The following is a 19778-nucleotide window of genomic DNA, read 5'->3' as shown; positions in this document are numbered from 1 at the left end:
CCGCCCTGTGCAACTGGGTCCTGGACTTCCTGACGGGCCGCCCCCAGGTGGTGAGGATAGGTAACAACATCTCCACCCCGCTGATCCTCAACACTGGAGCCCCACAAGAGTGCGTTCTCAGCCCTCTCCTGTACTCCCTGTTCACCCATGACTGTGTGGCCAGGCACGCCTCCAACAGAATCATCAAGTTTGCAGACGACACTACAGTGGTAGGCTTGATTACAGGAACAATGGTGGACATCTTGAAGCAAGTGGGGACAGCAGACTGGTATAGGGAGAGATTGAATATGTCCGTAAACACTCCAGCCAGCTGGTCTGCGCATGCTTTGAGGATGCGGCCACGGTAGAACGAGAGCCCACAATCCTTGAGAGCGAGCCGCGTCGGTGGCACTGTGTTGTCCTCAAAGCGGGCGAAGAAGGTGTTCAGCTTGTCTGGGAACAAGACATCAGTGTACGCGATGTGGCTGGTTTCCCCTTTGTAATCTGTGACTGTAGACCCTGCCACATATGTCTTGTTGGATTGCAACTCCACTTTGTCTCTGTACTGACGTTTTGCCTTTTTGATTGCCATCGACCGTATACCCAGTCACCTTAAATGCGGTGGTTCGTGCTTTCAGTTTATCCACTGTTTCTCGTTTGGGTAGGTTTTAATAGTCACCATGGGAACAACAACCCCTATACACTTCCTGATGAATTCAGTCACCATGTCCGTGTAAACGTCAATGTTATTATCAGAGGCTACACGGAACATTTTCAAAACAATCTTGAAGCATGGATTTCAAATCGTAAGACTAGTGTTAAATATACCTTAGCACGGGTACTTCCTGTTTGAGTTTCTGCCTATAGGAAGGGAGGAGCAAAATGGAGTTGTGATCTGATTTGCCGATGGGAGGGCGGGGAAGGGCCTTGTAGGCATTTCGAAAAGGCAAGTAGCAGTGGTCTAGTGTTTTTCCTAAGCAGTACTAGAGTCAATGTGTTAATAGAACTTCGGTAGCGTTTTGCTCATGTTTGCTTTGTTAAGAACAAATTCTTATTTTCAATGACGGCCTAGGAACAGTGGGTTAACTGCCTTGTTCAGGGGCAGAACGACAGATTTGTACCTTGTCAGCTTGGGGATTTGAACATGTAACCTTTCGGTTACTAGCCCAACACTCTAACCACTAGACTACCCTGCCGCCCCTTATCATGAAATATACACCTCCGCCTTTCTTCTTTCCGGAGAGTTCTTTATTCCTGTCTGCATGATGAACTGAGAACCCAGCTGGATGTATGGACGGAGACAGTATATCCAGAGAGATCCATGATTTTGTGAAACAGAGTATGTTACAGTCTCTGATGTCTCTCTGGAAGAAGATCCTCACCCTGAGCTTGTCTACTTTATTGTCCAGAGACTGAACATTAGCAAGTAATATACTCGGACGCGGTGGATGGTGCGCCCGCTTCCTGAGTCGGACTAGAAGTCCACTCCGAATACCTCTTCTCCGCAGGCCTCGTCTTGGAGCAGCCTCTGGGATAAGTTCAATTGCCCTGGGGTGTACGAACAAAGGATACAATTCAGGAAAGTCATATTCCTGGTTATAATGCTGGTGAGTTACCATTGCTCTGATATCCAAAAGTTACTTCCGTCTGTATGTAATAAAACAAAAAACGTTCTGGGCTAATAATGTAAGAAATAACACACAGAAAAACGAAATACTGCAAAGTTTCTTAGGAGCTAGAAGCAGAGATGCCATGTCTGTTGGTGCCATCTTGCCGGTACAAGTAAAAGGAGGGCTGTGATTGGTTACATTGCCTACTATGCACATTTCTCTATGTAAAATGGGCCATAACTTTAATACTAGCAGAAACTGTGGAACTTTGATATGCACGTTGAATATATTATGTACAACAATATATTGAAAAATGTGCCAAATATATGTTTTTGTAATGAGGTTTGTGTGTAGCTTGTGTAGAGGAGTCAGGCGCAGGGCAGTAGATATGAGTAAATAAACGTAATGTGGAAGGACCACCAGAGGGCAGGCTGGGCTCACGGATAGTAGCCCAACAAGGCATGTGAGACAAGGTAACCAGAGTCAATTAAGCACAGCTGACGGTACTAATGAGATATTCTCTTTCCCCTACAAGAGAGAGGATGGAACCAGCAAGAAGAGAGGAAGATAAACTATCTCTGGAGAATGGCTACGGAGAGCGAGGTGCTATCCAAGAAGATCCATTAAGACGGTGACGAATATGTGATTGTTGTTATAGTTTGAAGATAATTGTAATGTGATCCTGTGTCATCTAAAGAAGATGTATGTTGTTCCTTTGGAGATTCTCATTGACTGTGTTGGAGTGTTTATTGTCAGAAATCCCTCAATAGAGAACTGTGTTGAATCAAGAAAACCTACTCTGGACTCGTTTATTCCACCTTTCCACTTTAGAGTGACACCAAATGACTTGGTCCGCTCACAGTAATTTACTCAAAATAGGCAAATACAATACAATAAAGCAAGCCCACATAACGGACCGTATAACATACAAACAATCACTCACAAAAAAACATGGGGGAACAGGGGGTTAAATAATGAACAAGTAATTGGGGAAGTGAAATCAGGTGTGTAAAACAAAGACAAAACAAATGGAAAATGAAAAGTGGATCGGCGATGGCTAGAAGGCTGGTGACGTCAATCGCCGTACGCCGCCCGAAGAAGGAGAGGGATCGACTTCGGCAGAATGGTGACAGTTTTCTATATTTTCAATATTCATAAATTAAATCGTTATTGAAATCAAAATACTCCACTGGATCTATACCATCCAATAGGTTACAGTGAACAAGTGCACACTGGGGGAAAAGGGTACAGAATTGAATTAAAGCCAGACAAATAGTTAGAGTGAAGGAAGGAGAAAGTCATGTCCATTCAAAACAACAATCCGTTATCCTCTTTCTCTGTCCCTTTTTGTCTGTTTCTCTCTGTTGAAGTTTTATAAAACTCTTTATTTCTCTCTGTTTCTCTTTCAAACTGTCTCCAAATCTTTTTTGTTTCCATCTCCACAATACTCTCTCTGTGTTTCTCTCTCTTCCTCCTCCCTCTTTCAATATTTCTGTCTGACATACTCATTCGTTATCTTGATCTTTCTTCTTCTCTCCCTCTGTCTCTCTCTCCCACTGTCTTTATCCCCACTCCCTCCTGAGTGACAGTTGCTCTTTGGCTGTCCTTCTTTAAATGCCAAGGTGAGCCCATCCACTTCCATGGTACAGGGGCTGGTACCAGCTGCTCCAAGAGGGTGGCCTCTAGATGGGCCCTGGGCACAGTGGGCAGAGAGGAAGGTTGAGTTGGGCTGATTAGGAAGGTCATCCTCTCTGTGCTCCTTATAGCCTTTCCACCTGGGAGACTGGGTGTTAAGCCTCAGTACACAAAGGGCACATACACGCGCGTGTGCTCACGTGTAGACACACATGAAAGTGGAAGAACACACACACACACAATCTTTTTTTGGTCTAATATCATCTCCCAGAAGGGATATGTTTGGCAGACATCCAGTCTTAAACCAGAGAAAATTGTTTTTACAGTTTCTAAAATAAACAGACTACCACCACTGGATTCTATGAAGTTGCAACTACAGTGACTCCATTCCAGTGAGACTAATACAACTACAGTGACTCATTCCATTCCAGTGAGACTAATACAACTACAGTGACTCCTTCCATTCCAGTGAGACTAATACAACTACAGTGACTCATTCCATTCCAGTGAGACTAATACAACTACAGTGACTCATTCCATTCCAGTGAGACTAATACAACTACAGTGACTCCTTCCATTCCAGTAAGACTAATACAACAACACACAGCTTTCATAACCCATTGTCAACAGTAGCGGTGCGTGGGTAAAATCACTGGGAAGCAAACAAAAAGTGCCATATTACAACCTAAGTGTTGTGATAATTGCGTTGTTTGCTTCATATACCTTGACACCATGATATATAGGCCTAAAGGCAGAGACAATAAGAGGACACAGTGGCAGAATAAGTTCAACCACACCTTTGTTTTATCACAAAACTGGAAAACAACCTCTGTCCGGTGAAGTCCACAAAGCATATTGCATGTAACAGTTACATGACCTACAGCATGGTCAAGCAAGTTAATGTTTCCCACATTTTCGGAGCACTAAACAACTACTGATTTAGAACCACAGAGAGTTACCACAAGTCGCAAAGAAAACAGGAGCTACCTCCAATATAAGCAACATTTCAACATCATCAAATCACCTACTGTATGCTTAGTCTAGTACACTGACAACTAAAAGATACCATAAACAATTTAGTTCAATCAACGTAAGCTAAATATGATGCGGCTGTCCATGTTTCTGATTTCTCTGTGCGTGTGTGTGTGTGTGTGTGTGTGTGTGTGTGTGTTCGTGCAAGTAGAAAAAACGTGTTGACTCACCCTACTTGTAAAGAAACACCAATGCCATCCTCCTCTCTTACATGTTGACGAAACGGTCTATCACTCTGTCATACAGTACACACTTTTATTTGTTGTTGTCCTAGGCTATCTAGCTAAAATGCTTGCTTGCTAGCCTAACTTCCTTTCATGGGCAACGTTAGCTAGTTAACATTAGCCTTCTACATCTAGCTACATATTGAACGTCCATCCTCTCAGGCCAGAGGCACAATGTATTAATTAATGGTTGGATTAGAATAACCGTTATAATCATTTTCCAGTATGAAGAATTAATTGAAACCACAAGTCCAAATCCCTATTTCCATCCATGGCTAATTTAGAAAAGGGACAATTTTAGCTAGCTAGCTAGCCACTGGAGGACAACAACACAACGACAAGCAACAATTGAAGTTGTTTCTGTCAATGACGTATGTTCTCGATGCGATTCGATCGGAGTGATGCCAAAACCAAACTGGCTTCCCTTGACACTTTTTTTTGGTGAGCCAGGACCATTCACAGTTGAGCTCACTCAGTTTAGCTCAATGCTGATTGGCTTTTATTTTAAACTTTTTTTTATGAAGGGAGGCCAATTCTCACTAGCTTCCCTTGTATTCAATGGTACGGGTGACAACAATGTCATACTCTTGGGGACCAGACAGCATCAGATAGATGGCCTACACATACAGAGACAAAGGGGCGCTGTTTCGCTCGCTTGGATGATTCTTCGGTGAGATACATTCAGCCTCTTGCGAATTGAAGGAAAATTATGAAACACAGTGAGACTAAATTGATTATTGTATATGTTTATTTGTTTTTTGGGGGAAGACTGTCTTCCCTTGGCATCCATGAATACACGCCACTGATTGTCAAACAAATGATATAATTACTCATTAAAAAATGCCCTTTCAAAAACGAGTAAATGGAATAAAATAATAATAAAGAAAAATTGAAAAGGCAGGGCCTCAGGGCATGTGTACACCATGGAGCGTGAGCTCAATATAAATTGGCAAAAGCATTAAATATTAAACAGAAACATTTTTCCCAAGCTCTTTCTCTTTGCTTATAACATCATTGGTAGGTTTTGCAGGACGGAGAGGGGGGGGGGGTTCGAAGCCTACACATCTTGCCACAATTGCACAGTTAAGCACTCCTTCCCCCTCCCAGAGCTTCCTGTCAAGGACACAAAGAGTCCAAATTTTAACTCAACCTCTGCAATCTGCAAATTGATGCTGCAACAACTTAACATGTTTACTTAACTTCTAGCTAATTCACAGTTTGAGGCAGGAAGGGAGACGAGGTTTCACCCAGAATGCATCTTTCTATTAGTGCCTCAGCTCCTAATGGGTCCAGCTCAGACGAGCTGTGAACCAGTGAAATGAACTCACTACACAAAGAGCAAGCAGGGGCAATCGGTAGGAAGGCAAGGCGGTCACGCAAGATGGAAAAGAAGATGAGAACAGCAAGATAAATAGGAAAAGAAAGCCTAAGATAGTTGCACCCAGAGGCAGAGGGGTGTATGCGTGTGTGTATGTGAGTGCTGGGGAGGTGGGGGGACAAGGAAGCTGAAGAGTATTAAAGGAAAGAGAAAAAATTGCTAGCCTAGAATAAATGTATGAAACAGAATATTGCTTGCTACTCTAAATGTCTTGACAACCAGTCTGAACCCCTATCACTTCCCTGGTGCTGAGACGATGTCTATGGGTGGACCAGTCAGCAGTGGTCAATGTTTGGTTGGATGGAGCGTTCAGTGTGTGGGTGAAACTGTCAGGTTTTGCCGTGCATATGACTAAAACAGCAACATTGTCTCACGTCAGATGGCTTCACCCCTCCGTGACTCTCGTTCCTCAACCGATCTGTCTTGTGAACGTGGAACTCGTATTCAAATTTGAATACTGAGTATCCGCCATTCAAAAAATGGAAACATAGTTCCTACTTTTTGATATCACTGCACTAAATTATTACAAACTAACTAGCTAAATTATTACAAATGTTGTGACAGTGATTTAATAGTTTTCAATTAAAAAAATATATTTGAAAGCTATCGCCTGCACAAATTCTGTTTACAGACGATGTTTGCCAGTGCAGTGACTCAATCAGCTGTGTAGCTAACTGTTGCAGCTAGCCAGCTTACTGACATAGCTAGCTAGCTAGCTAGCTAGTTATGTAGCTCTGATTTCACTAACATAAAAGCTTGCTTAGCCAGTTTAAATTACCCTGAAGTTCAGAGAAACTGACTGTACAAGGCACTTAACCCTTATTTGCTCCAGGGGTGCCGTACTACTATGGCTGACCCTGTAAAACAACACATTTCACTGCAACTATCCGGTGTGTGTGACAATAAAACATGTCATTTTTATTCTGAAATCAGTCCGTAGATCAGCATGTTTCTCTGCGATCGTATTGTTGGGTCAGCTGAGCGCAGCAGCTGATTCGGGAGGCTACTGCAATGACTCGTGGCAGAACAACAGCTGCTTCATGAAAACTCATAGTAAGCATTAGCACTACTAGCTACAGTAGCTTACTAGCTAGCTTTTGTTGGAAGATTCAACATGGTGTGTGCAGCGCTAAGTAGGTAGATGGTTTGTTAGCAGCATTGTTTCAGTCAAAGATGATTTCAGTGACTGGCTCAGCTGTTGGACAAATCCATGATAGCTTTTGTGCCCATAACTTAAGAAATACTGCTCATTGAAGCACAACAATCCTTAGCTAGGTGTAAAATGGGGCGACTTCCTCACCAAAAAAAACATAAACATTATTGACATGTTTATTGTTTTAGCTTAGATTAATCAGACAGTTTTGAGGCAGAAATCGGGTTCAGCAGATGATGTTAGCTACTGTAGGTAATATGTTTTAATGTTGCGGCAGCCCATGTAGTCAGATTAATCAAATAAGTTTGATTTGATTACTTTTGATCTATCCCATGACCCTTTGCAAGATACGAGACAGATCAGTTCAGGAAGAATCGATGTGCTATCTGACGTAAGACAATGGATGTAAGGATCACTGTCTAGGACAGGCCTGGGCAACTCCAGTCCTCGGGGGCCTGATTGGTGTCACACTTTTGCCCCAGCCCCAGCTGACACACCTGACTCCAATAATCAACTAATCATGATTTTCAGTTAAAAATGCAATTAGTTTAAATCAAGTGTGTTTGCTAGGGATGGGGGGAAAGTGGACACCAATCAGGCCTCCCGAGGACTGGAATTGCCCAGGCCTGGTCTAGGAGGTATAGATAGTGGTCACCAAAGCCATGTATTTAGAGAGTTGGGACAACTTTTATAATTGTGAATATTGTTCTAATAAAAAAAAAATCAGTTACATAGCATTATTTAAATATTCCTGATGTAATATTAATGGGGCGCTAACATGGCTGCCATAGAATGTTTTAGTGTCATGTAAATGCATCATAATGCAGAAACCTCAATAGCCCAACCATGGATATAGAACTGGGCCCAACTCTCTAAATACATAACTCACCAGACAGTGCTCACCGTGCCTACCTGACCAGTGCCCTGTAGACACCCCGGTACGGTCAGTACAGGAGTTGCTGACGGGGTGGAAGACGGTCTCCCAGCCGCCCGTGGCGTAGCGCCAGTTGTGGGACTCCAGGATGAGGGTGCGCTGTGTGCCATAGGCGATCATGAAACAGTAGACCACGTGGTGCAGCTGACAGCCGTAGCCACAGCCCTTGTTGATGTTACACACCAGCTTCCTGGCCTTACTGCAGTCTTGGGGGTTCTGGTTAGGCGGGAGGAAAGAGAGATACATAATACAACATTTGTAATGTCTTTATTCTTTTGGAACTTATGTGAGTGTAATGTTTACTGTTCATTTTTATTGTTTATTTCACTTTTGTATATTATCTACTTCACTTGCTTTGGCAATGTTAACATATGTTTCCCATGCCAATAAAGCCCCTTGAATTGAATTTGAGAGAGAGAGCGTTGACAGTTTACTGTCCCACCTTTAAATCATGGCAGTTCACCATGCCACCTTACAATCAACGAGGTGACAGCACCTTTAAATCAAGATGAGACACCATGCCACCTTTAAATCACAATATGACACAATGCCAACTTTAAAGGCCATGTTTCACTTTTTTTTTCAAACCAAACAATAATGAGTAGTGCATATATGTATGAATCTGAAATGCCACTTTTTTTTTCAATCTGACGCTGTAAATTGGAGATATAATCGATAATATACTTCTGGCTGCATGCGCACCATAAAAATATGAAATATAATACTGTCCAAGCTTGATGTAGATTCAGTTGAATACTTTTGGAACATTTAGCCATTGACTGCACCAGATGGCTGTGTGCTAGTGGGTTACTTTAGACTACAGCCATAACGTTTTGAACCTAAAAGACTTATGGATCGGAGTAAGCAAGGAGTCGGTAGAGGTTGCCTGAAGTAATGTCTAGTTGGTCAGAAAAGTATGGTAAGTTACAGAGTGAGTGTCTTTGATAACTGCTAGTTGGTTAGCTAGCTAGCTAAGTGTAAAACACAGCTAGCCAGCGTTTTACACTACACTTAGCTAGTTAGCTACATAATTAACTAACTGCAATTACCATAAACCATTATCTAGCTAGCTACAGTAGCTAAATATGTCAGATGTAAGCAGGATCGTGGCATGTCAGAAACAATTCATGTTGGCTAGTTAGCTCCCGTTAGCTAGCGAGCTAATGCCTAGAGATGTAGGTGAAGCCTACTTTCTGAATTAAGCGATAGAGTCAATACTTCTGAAATTAATAGGGTTGTCATTTAACTAGCTTGCTAGCTACCCAGGCTTATCACCTTATTTGAATCATTTTGGCTCTAAAATTTGCCCGGCCTCACAGGCTGCATCTAGCTAAGCTAGCAGCTAACTATAGTCAAATAAGGAGCATGTTGTTGTTGATGTCGAGATTGCAAGTGTTAGTGAAATGATACTGTACGTGATGCCATAATATAAATATTAGCTAGAAATTCACATGGGTGCCATGTAATTTGTCGTAAGCATTATCACAACATGGCATGTATATATTTTTTTATCACTCTGTTGGGTTTCCACTAGTTACCACATCCACAAAGTCAAAAAGCCAAATCGTAAAAATTCGTTATAAGTGGGGTTAGGATTAGGTTTTAAAATCCGATTTTAAGAAGATAAATTGTAGAAATAGGATGTATAACATTGTGGCTGTGGTAACTAGTGCTGACCAATCTGTTGTCATTTACAGGCATGAATCATGTATCCAGGTTGAGGCTTGCTATCAGCAGGAACATGGAGCACTGTATGTCATGATATTCTTTTTTCCTTTAAATGCATTATACAATTTCAAGGTAACTCCCTGTTAGAGAGACTGCGATTAGAGTTTTGGGCAGGAAGCCCTTGGTCAGGGGTAGGTCAGGGTGAGGGCTCTCTTTAAAGCACACTCACTACCTCTATCCATCTCTTTCCAGGGGCTACAGAAACAGGCTGGTCCAAGGATCTCCAGAGCCTTCTAACCAACTACCTGTGATCTCTCCAGAGCACAGAGAAGTAAGCTCCACTCATAGTAGTATAGCTGATGCACTGTGTAAACCTTCACTGTGGCAGTCTACTTGTGTGATGCTAGCATATTATCAAGGGCAAATGGTTGGATTGGATTTACTGTACTCACTCCAACTCATGCTCTCTCTCCCCCTGTAAAAGTATTTCAGACTTTTATCAAAACTAACATGTGTCCATCCCCCTTTCGTCTAGGTGAGTCTGCTGGGCTATGGAGCTCAACAGACCTGTCATCAACAGACCTGCTATCAACAGACCTGCCACCCTGTTGCCAGCTATCCTCAGACTTTCAACGGCCACATATTGAGTAAGAACAAATGCTATAGTTTTGTATAAACAATAATTTACAATTACAAAACAATAACTTTTTCATAGCATGTTTGATGTTGGTTTTTAAATTTGTATTAACGGATGTAAACATCCAGACAAATACACATATTATTTAAAAGATCTAAAATAAGTCATGTCCAGAGTGAATACATTTAGGTGTCTCAGCTAAAATATATATCCCTGACAAGATTAAAGAATGGGACAAAGTGACAAGTCGGTATTTGCATCCGTAGCAGTTTGTATGAATTTGAGTGGTTACATACTATACATGTTGACAGAATGACTGTGAGACTGAAAGAGAGACTGTTGCTGTGTTCCTAGGTAAGGCCCTTGCTTCTGGAACCACTGAAGACACAAGTATTCAGTCAGAAAGCTTGAAGAAGATGTGTGCCACTATCCAAGCCCAGGTCACAGCATGCAGTGGCCTGTTAGGGAGATGACATGCATTATGTACCTTTCATCACCAAAGCCATGTTCACTGCACATGTTGCTGAACAATTCAACTATTTTATTAGTGTCATTGACATGAAAATGCACAGACAAATGTTCAGTTAATAAACATTGACTGTAATATCTCTAGAGTCCTGTGATGAAAGACTGCTGTGAAAGGTATTGGGCAACAGCTTTTTTCCCTGGCCCGTATTCACAAAGCGTATCATTCATTGTGATATAAAAGGCAAACTGATCCTAAAATCAGTTCTCCTACTCTGAGATGCTTTGTGTATACGAGCCCTGTTATGTCTGCATGCTGCTTTCTAATTCAACAATAACAAAAACATGAATAAGAATTATCCTAGTCAGTCAGTAATTAAGTTACTAATGAAACAGTAATGTAAATGTGCACGAGCCTATTCAACCTTCTTCAGTCACCAGTGCATTAATAAACAGTCAGGGGAACAAAGTAGTTTGACAACAAGTGTTCACAATAGTCAGCATTATAGCTAGCAAATATATAGTTGTTATTTTCTGGAAATCTATCTACAGTCCACTTAGCTAGCTAAGGTGGTGAACTCAGACTGGTGGTGAGAGTTAGGAAACGTTATCTACATTTCCCCCAGACGTTTCAATCTAGCTACATAGCTAATGGCATTTTTTATCAACTTTCTCAATCAGAGGGATAGCTTAGCAAATATAGCTAGCTATTTGTTTTTCCCCTCGCATCTAAAGCTGCCTGATACAGATTGCCAGTTGTTAGTAAAGTAGGATGAATAAGTCAGAAGCCGTCTAGCAATACCATGTTTATCCCTTTCACCAACAAAAATCATGTCCACGTATAAAAGAGACAATTACAGATCATGTTAGTTTTATTCTAGGATTTCAGGCCGAGGAGTAATAAGTAATTGTTTGTCGAACCGGCGTCTTCACCAAATGTCGTCATCAGTCAGCTCCAGAGTCTTCACCTGAACAAACTCTTAAATGTAAGTTTGAGCTGCGATGCAAATATTTCACTCATTAGGTTGTCAAAGCTGTATATGTTTGGTGGTTAACAAGGCTGAAAGGGCATCTGGCAAGCGCTAACATATCACAATGCTTGTCTGTTTAAAACCTAGAGGAGAGCTAACGTTCCTTAAAACCTGTTGGGGCTCGGGGGCAGTATTGAGACATTTTGAAAAAAATGTGCCCATTTTTAACTGCCTCCTACACCAACTCAGAAGCTAGGATATGCATATTATTAACACATTCGGATAGAAAACACTCTGAATTTTCTAAAACAGTTTGAATGGTGTCTGTAAGTATAACAAAACTCATATTGCAGGCAAAAACCTGTGAAAAATAGATCCAAAAAAAATGTGAATTTTGTGACTGTACTATTTAGTGTCATTGTTTTATAGATACCATAGTGAGAAAGGATTCATTTCGCAACACCTACGGCTTCCACTAGATGTCAACGATCTTTATAAAGTTGTTTGAAGCGTCTATGATAAACAGAGAGCAAATTAGAATCCAAGGAAGTTGACATGTCATCACTTCATTTTTTTGCGCCTGCGCATAAATCTGAGAAGCGTGAGTTTGTCATTATTGTAAATCTAGACATAGGATAGGTTGTGTGAAAATATTACTGATGTTTAACGTTAAAAATGGACCAAAAGATTAATGCTAAACAACATTTGACATGTTTGAACGAACGTAAATAGATTATTTACTAGGTTTTTTTAGCTTTTCGGCGTGATTTTACACTCCCCCCACGACGTTTTGTGGGAGCATAATGAACGCTAAGTACTTGGTGTTATTTGGACATAAATTATGAACTTTGTCAAAAGAAACCACATTTGTTCCGGACCTGGGATGCCTTCCGGACCTGGGATGCCTGCCTTCTGATGGAGATAATCAAAGGTAAGGGGATATTTACAATGTTATTATCGATTTTAGATGATGCTAACTGTATAGCATAGCTTATTGTTCTTAGCATAGCACCCCGTTTATTGCAAAATGTGATTTCCCAGTAAAGTTATTTTGAGATCTGGCCATTCGGTAGCAATTACGAGATGAGAATATATTATTCTTTGAATGACAATATTATAATTTACCAATGTTTTCGAATAGTAATTTTGTTATGTTCACCGGAAGCATTTCAGAGAAGAAAAAAATCTGAATTTCACGCTACTGTAAAATGCTGTTTTTGGATATAAATATGAACTTGATGGAACAAAAAATGCATGTATTGTATAACATAATGTCCTAGGAGTGTCATCTGATGGAGATTGACAAAGGTTAGTACATAATTCTAGCTGGTTTCTGCTTTTGGTGACGCCTGACCTTGAATTGAAAATGGATGTTTGTACTTTTGTGGCTATGTACTGTCCTAACATAATCTAACTTTATGCTTTTGCCGTAAAGCCTCTTTGAAAATCGAACAATGTGGTTAGATTAAGGAGATGTTTATCTTTTAAATTGTGTAAAATAGTTGATTGTTTGAGAAATTGAAATTATTAGATTTTTGATGTTTTGAATTTCCAGCCTTGTTAGCAATCCCGACTCGGGGTTCATTGCTAACCTGTAGCCCCAACAGGTTAATGTTCAAAACGTACTAGCGTCGACGTTCAATAATAAGTGTTCAATAATAACGTGAACAACAAAATGAACAAACAAGCCACTTTGAGGAATCGGTTTGTGTGCGTGTGTGCGTGCAAATGCGTATGTGCATGTGTGCGTGCCTGCATGCATGTGTGTGTTTGTGAAATTTTGCTCCTGTATTATTCGCATTAGCCCCATAGGTATAACAATTACAGTTGATATACATGCTAATAATCTGGTGTGTTGTCTCGAGTCTCGACAACAAAGACTTGAAAGGGAGCTTTACACCAGCGAGCCCCAGAGCGCCTCTTTCAGAGCATGGCGTTAAATGAGAACGACAAACAACCATAAGAGTACAAGCTCTGAACTACTTTGGGTCCTTTTAAAATGCTAGGTTAATGCAATACAGAAGTGCTAGCAGACAGAGTTTAATGGTAATTATAGGGCAGGTGGAATACAAAAAAAGGCTCCCACTTACTACAATAGTTTAAGTAGTCCTTCAAAAGCCGTAGTAGACTGAAATACAGTAGATTGAAAATGTGTGTGTGTGATTTTGTGTGTGTGTGTGTCAGTGTGTGAAAGAGAGATGGGGAGAGAGAGACAGGGCGGGAGAGAGAGAGACGGGGGCGGGAGAGAGAGAGACGGGGGAGGGAGAGAGAGAGACGGGGGAGGGAGAGAGAGAGACGGGGGGGAGAGAGAGACGGGGCGGGAGAGAGAGACGGGGCGGGAGAGAGAGAGAGATGGGGATAGAGAGAGACAGGGAGAGACAGAGGGGGAGAGAGAGACAGAGGGAGAGAGAAAGGGGAGGAGGGAGAGAGAGACTAATCTACTGCATGACCTATACTCAGCTGGTTCAGAACTGATGAGGCACTGTAAACAAAAAAAAGTAGAAGGCTGACATTGGAGGGGGTACTGTGTGTGCGTGTGCGGCTCTGAAGTATGTGTGTGAGTAATGAATTAGGGATGGCGGCCGGTGGAGCTGTTTGATCCCTCAGCGATGGTGACAGCAGCTGTTAGCCATGGCGTCTCCATCAAGCCACACTCATTCTGGCTGTCTTCATCAAACACCAAGGCTCATTAATGCTGCAAGGCCCAGCAACGCACAGCCCCACCTCAGACCCACTGCACCCAAACTGGGGAAGGTAGGATGGCTGAGGGGGGACTCCTGGGGGTCTGGCGGTGGAAGTATGAATATAATCAAATCCAATTTGACACATGCTTCGTAAACAACAGGTGTAGACTAACAGTGAAATGCTTACTTACAGGCCCTTCCCAGCAACGCAGAGAGAAAGAAGGGTGACTTGGCAACAAGACAGATAATAAACTGGATTTGCCATGTGGTAGCAGAGAGAACAGTTGATGACTTGGGTGGTTGGAGTTTTTGACAATTTTTAGGGCTTTCCACTGACACCGCCTGGTATAAAGGTCCTGGATGGCAGGGAGCTCGGCTCCAGTGATGTGCTGGGCCGTACTCACCTTCTGTAGTGCCTACGAAGCAGCAAGAGGAACTGCCCCTCCCTACATTCAAGCTATGCTCAAACCCTAACATCCCAACCCGAGCTCTTCGCCCTGCCACCTCGGGTCTCTTTGCCCTTCCATCCCTACGGCAGGGCAGTTCCCACTCAGCCCAAGCTCTTCCCTGTCCTGGCACCCCAATGGTGGAAAGTAATTCTGGGAAAGTAATTCTGCTTTGAAAGTTGATCAACTTGTAAACTCACTTTTGAGAAAATCACCTTTGAATGTTTTGCTATCTAGTGAAGAGCTCTTCTTTGTGTAAACCCATTCAACATCTATCACACCCTCACCCAAAGCTTTATCCCCACCAATTCGTTTCGCTCTCAAAGCGCACACTTGATGCTCTAGCCGATGATTTGCTTACCTCTGGATAACATGAAAACAGCCTAACTAGCTCTGCTGGCAACAATTTCATTATGCTTTTTTGCAGACGTTCACTGACCTCAGAAATATTCAACGGGTGTTGTACATACGTAACGTTAGCTAACGAGCAAGCCAACGTTAGCTAGTTAAACAATAAACGATGCCAACAATGGCACAGTGCTGGGAGCTAACCAACCATGTTCAATGTTAGCTAGCTAACATTAGGCTCTAACTAGAACAGCACACGGCTCTGGGAAACTAATAATAACGTCAGCTAGGGAGCCAGCCAGCTAGCAGTACACTTTAGCTTAAGACATATAGCTTGCTAGCTAGGTAAACAATGTACCTAGCTAGTTAAACAAAATGTAAGTTCACACACTTCACATAACGTTAGCTAACGAGCCAACCAGCTAACGTTAGCTAGTTAAACAACAATGCCACAGTGATGCCACAGTAACCAACCATGTTCAATTTTAGTTAGCTAACATTAGGTTCTAACTAGAACAGCATACCGCTCTGGGAAAGAAAGAATAACATACATGAAGCGCACATTCCAGCATTTGCTGTATGATTGATGAGAAAGTCCATATTGCAAATGTACGGTCCCTTACTAGACGTCCGCGAATGTTTGTAAAATTGGCGGATGGCGGCGGGCCGTGCACCGGGGCCAGATCTTCCGGGAAGTCATCGAACGAAGTCTCTCGGACGTTCGGTTTCCGTTTAATAAAATGTTCAAATTTTGGTCATTTTTCACCTGTCCCGGAAAATACCAGCAGAGGGCGAATGGATCATATTGCAAATGTACAAAACATCACCAATCACGACATGGCCTTTTCTCCTAAATGGAAAATACTTTGAATACGAAACTTGGCGTACATAGGTTTGGCATTATGGGCAGTTGGCCCCGAACAAGACGGAGTCGAGGCCTCAACGCTTTTTGAGTTAAGGCCATTTTTCTGGGATTAAAAGTCCAAAAATGAAAATAGAGCGCTAATTTGACCGCTTCACGTCAAAGTACATGAGCCTACGGTGTCAGGAAAAAAAGAACCAGACATTTATCTATCGTCATTTAAGAGAAATCGTACAATGTACAATTGGTGATGTTCAAAAAAGTTACAGATCCAGTTGCAGGGTGTTCAGATGAATCCGTTAAGGCGGGTTTCGGAGCTCGGCGAGATTTCTGTGATTTTCTGAAATAACACAAACTCATTCAACCCTCTGTAAATAAGTCAGTTCTTAACGTAAAGACTTAAAACTCAATATTCTATAAGACCCTAACCCAAGGAGGATATGTGTTCACTGTCAGCTTCCTGTGTCAACCAGAAGTGCCTTAAAATGGTGTCATAAGGGCTGTTTCGAAGGGTTAACCTCTATGGGCTAGGCGGGACGAATTCGTCCCACCTACGTAACAGCCACTTGAAGCCTGTGGCGCGATTTTCAAAACCTTAAAAATCCTATTACTTCAATTTCTCAAACATATGACTATTTTACAGCTATTTAAAGACAAGACTCTCGTTAATCTAACCACACTGTCCGATTTCAAAAAGGCTTTACAACGAAAGCAAAACATTAGATTATGTCAGCAGAGTACCAAGCCAGAAATAATCAGACACCCATTTTTCAAGCTAGCATATAATGTCACAAAAACCCAGAAGACAGCTAAATGCAGCACTCACCTTTGATGATCTTCATCAGATGACAACCCTAGGACATTATGTTATACAATACATGCATGTTTTGTTCAATCAAGTTCATATTTATATCAAAAACCAGCTTTTTACATTAGCATGTGACGTTCAGAACTAGCATACCCCCCGCAAACTTCCGGGGAATTCGCTAACATTTTACTAAATTATTCACGATAAACGTTCACAAAAAGCATAACAATTATTTTAAGAATTATAGATACAGACCTCCTCTATGCACTCGATATGTCCGATTTTAAAATAGCTTTTTGGTGAAAGCACATTTTGCAATATTCCAAGTACATAGCCCAGGCATCACGGGCTAGCTATTTAGACACCCGGCAAGTTTAGCACTCACCATAATCATATTTACTATTATAAAAGTTTGATTACCTTTTGTTGTCTTCGTCAGAATGCACTCCCAGGACTGCTACTTCAATAACAAATGTTGGTTTGGTCCAAAATAATCCATCGTTATATCCGAATAGCGGCGTTTTGTTCGTGCGTTCCAGACACTATCCGAAATGGTAAAGAAGGGTCGTGCGCATGGCGCAATTCGTGACAAAAAAAATTCTAAATATTCCATTACCGTACTTCGAGGCATGTCAACCGCTGTTTAAAATCAATTTTTATGCCATTTTTCTCGTAGAAAAGCGATAATATTCCGACCGGGAATCTCCTTTTCGGCAAACAGAGGAAAAAATCACAAAGACGGGGGCGGTCAGGTCACGCGCCTAAACCCAGAGTTCCTTGATCGGCCACTTGAGAAAGGCGATAATGTGTTTCAGCCTGGGGCTGGGATGACGACATTCAGGTTTTTCCCGGGCTCTGAGCGCCTATGGACGACGTAGGAAGTGTCACGTTAGAGCAGAGATCCTTAGTAAAAGATAGAGATGGCAAAGAAGTTCCAGAAATGGTCAGACAGGCCACTTCCTTTAAAGGAATCTCTCAGGTTTTGACCTGCCATTTGAGTTCTGTTATACTCACAGACACCATTCAAACAGTTTTAGAAACTTTAGGGTGTTTTCTATCCATATGTAATAAGTATATGCATATTCTAGTTACTGGGTAGGAGTGGTAACCAGATTAAATCGGGTACGTTTTTTATCCAGCCGTGTCAATACTGCCCCCTAGCCCTAACAGGTTAAAGAGGTCAGATCTTTCCACAACTTCATATGTGTGACTAGGCAACCCTCATGAACTGTAAACCAGTCATTTATCCCATCAGATGTCAAAGAAAAGCTCTCTCTCACACACACACACACACACACACACACAGCAAGGATGGAGTGACACAATGCGGTGCTTAAAGACACACAGAGCCTGCAATGTCATTACCATTATCTCTAGGCTTTGCCGAGTTCAACGAGATGCCCCGCTTCACCGTAGCTCATTCGGTCTGCGCGCAGCGACCTTGAAAAAAAGTAGGCCCAAAATGAAGCCTGGATCTAAATTTCAAGTGCTTTTGGGTGACAGCGAGAGAACCGTTAGGGTTAGAAGCACAATTCGACCTCAGGAACGTTCCTGAGCTCCTCCCGATCTGTGCGAGCCTAACCTTGACTGTGTAGCATTAACCCTTAACAGTGAAAAGAAGGTGTTTACATCAAACAGTTTGCAATGACTTCTCTCCCCATAGGAATACATTGCCTATTCCCCTTAATTCAACCTGAAGCCTATGTGGGTTATGAATGCCTTATGAACCTGTCTTCGATGACAATCCATCAGGCTACTGTGAGGTCTACCTGTGTCGATTCTAAGCTTCCTGAAGCAACCGGAAGTTGTTAAAAAACACCCTAAAGGTGTTTTGATATATCCAACCTGCAGATTGTGAAAATCACTCAATTCAGACTTAAAGACTTAAAACTCAGGATTCTGTAAAAGCCTACCCCAATGACAACGTGTCGATTCTAAGCTTCCTGTGCCAACCGGAAGTGCCTTAAATTGGGGTCACAGTAGCTGTTTTGAAGGGTTAAAAAAGTCACATCTTTCCAAAACTTCATATGTGTGTCTAGGTAACCCTCATGAACTGTAAATCAGTCATTTATCCCATCAGATTTCAAAGAAAAACTCACACACACACACAGCTAGGACGGAATTACACAGTGTGGGGCTTAGAGGCACACAGAGCCCGCAATAGTTACCTTTGTTCGAACTCTCAAAGAACCGTCAGACCTAGAGCTCTGAAACTTTAGAAACCTGTTCTAGAGCTCAAGTTGATAGTGCACGGTGAGTTATGTGGCTCTAGAAGGTTCTCAGACCGAGAAATAGCCTCGTACATTTGCAATATCTTCAATTCATTTTGACCATCACGAAAATGACGACATTTAGAAATGTCCCAGAGTCGCAAGGCTAGGTCCATTAAAACCGCCTCGGCCCGTAGAAATGGACCCCAACGTTTCTGTCCGATAGCTCATTCAAGGACCCCGTAGCAACGCCCTGAAAAAGTGGATTTTCAGCACCAATTAACCTGTTAGGGCTAGGGGGCAGCATTGACACGGCTGGATAAAAAACATACCCGATTTAATCTGGTTACCACTCCTACTCAGTAACTAGAATATGCATATACTTATTACATATGGATAGAAAACACCCTAAATTTTCTAAAACTGTTTGAATGGTGTCTGTGAGTATAACAGAACTCAAATGGCAGGTCAAAACCTGAGAGATTCCTTTACAGGAAGTGGCCTGTCTGACCATTTGTTGAACTTCTTTTCCATCTCTATCATTTACTAAGGATCTCTGCTCTAACGTGACACTTCCCACGTCTTCCATAGGCTCTCAGAGCCCGGGAAAAAACAGAATGTCGTCATTCCAGCCCCAGGCTGAAACACATTATCGCCTTTCTCAAGTGGCCCATCAAGAGACACTAGCTTATGCGCGTGACCCCGACCGCCCCGCCTTTGGGATTTTTTCCTCT

At 42.1% G+C, this 19778-nt stretch overlaps 1 pseudogene; it reads right to left on the bottom strand.

Moving 5' to 3' along the window:
- Positions 1-19778, bottom strand: part of LOC106608211 (alpha-(1,6)-fucosyltransferase-like) — a 213992-nt pseudogene that overhangs the window by 14421 nt on the left and 179793 nt on the right.

This window comes from Salmo salar, chromosome ssa06, assembly GCF_905237065.1.
Source record: "Salmo salar chromosome ssa06, Ssal_v3.1, whole genome shotgun sequence".
Taxonomy (NCBI): domain Eukaryota; kingdom Metazoa; phylum Chordata; class Actinopteri; order Salmoniformes; family Salmonidae; genus Salmo; species Salmo salar.
Note: the sequence above shows the minus strand (reverse complement) of the source record. Positions and strands in the feature narration are given on the sequence as shown.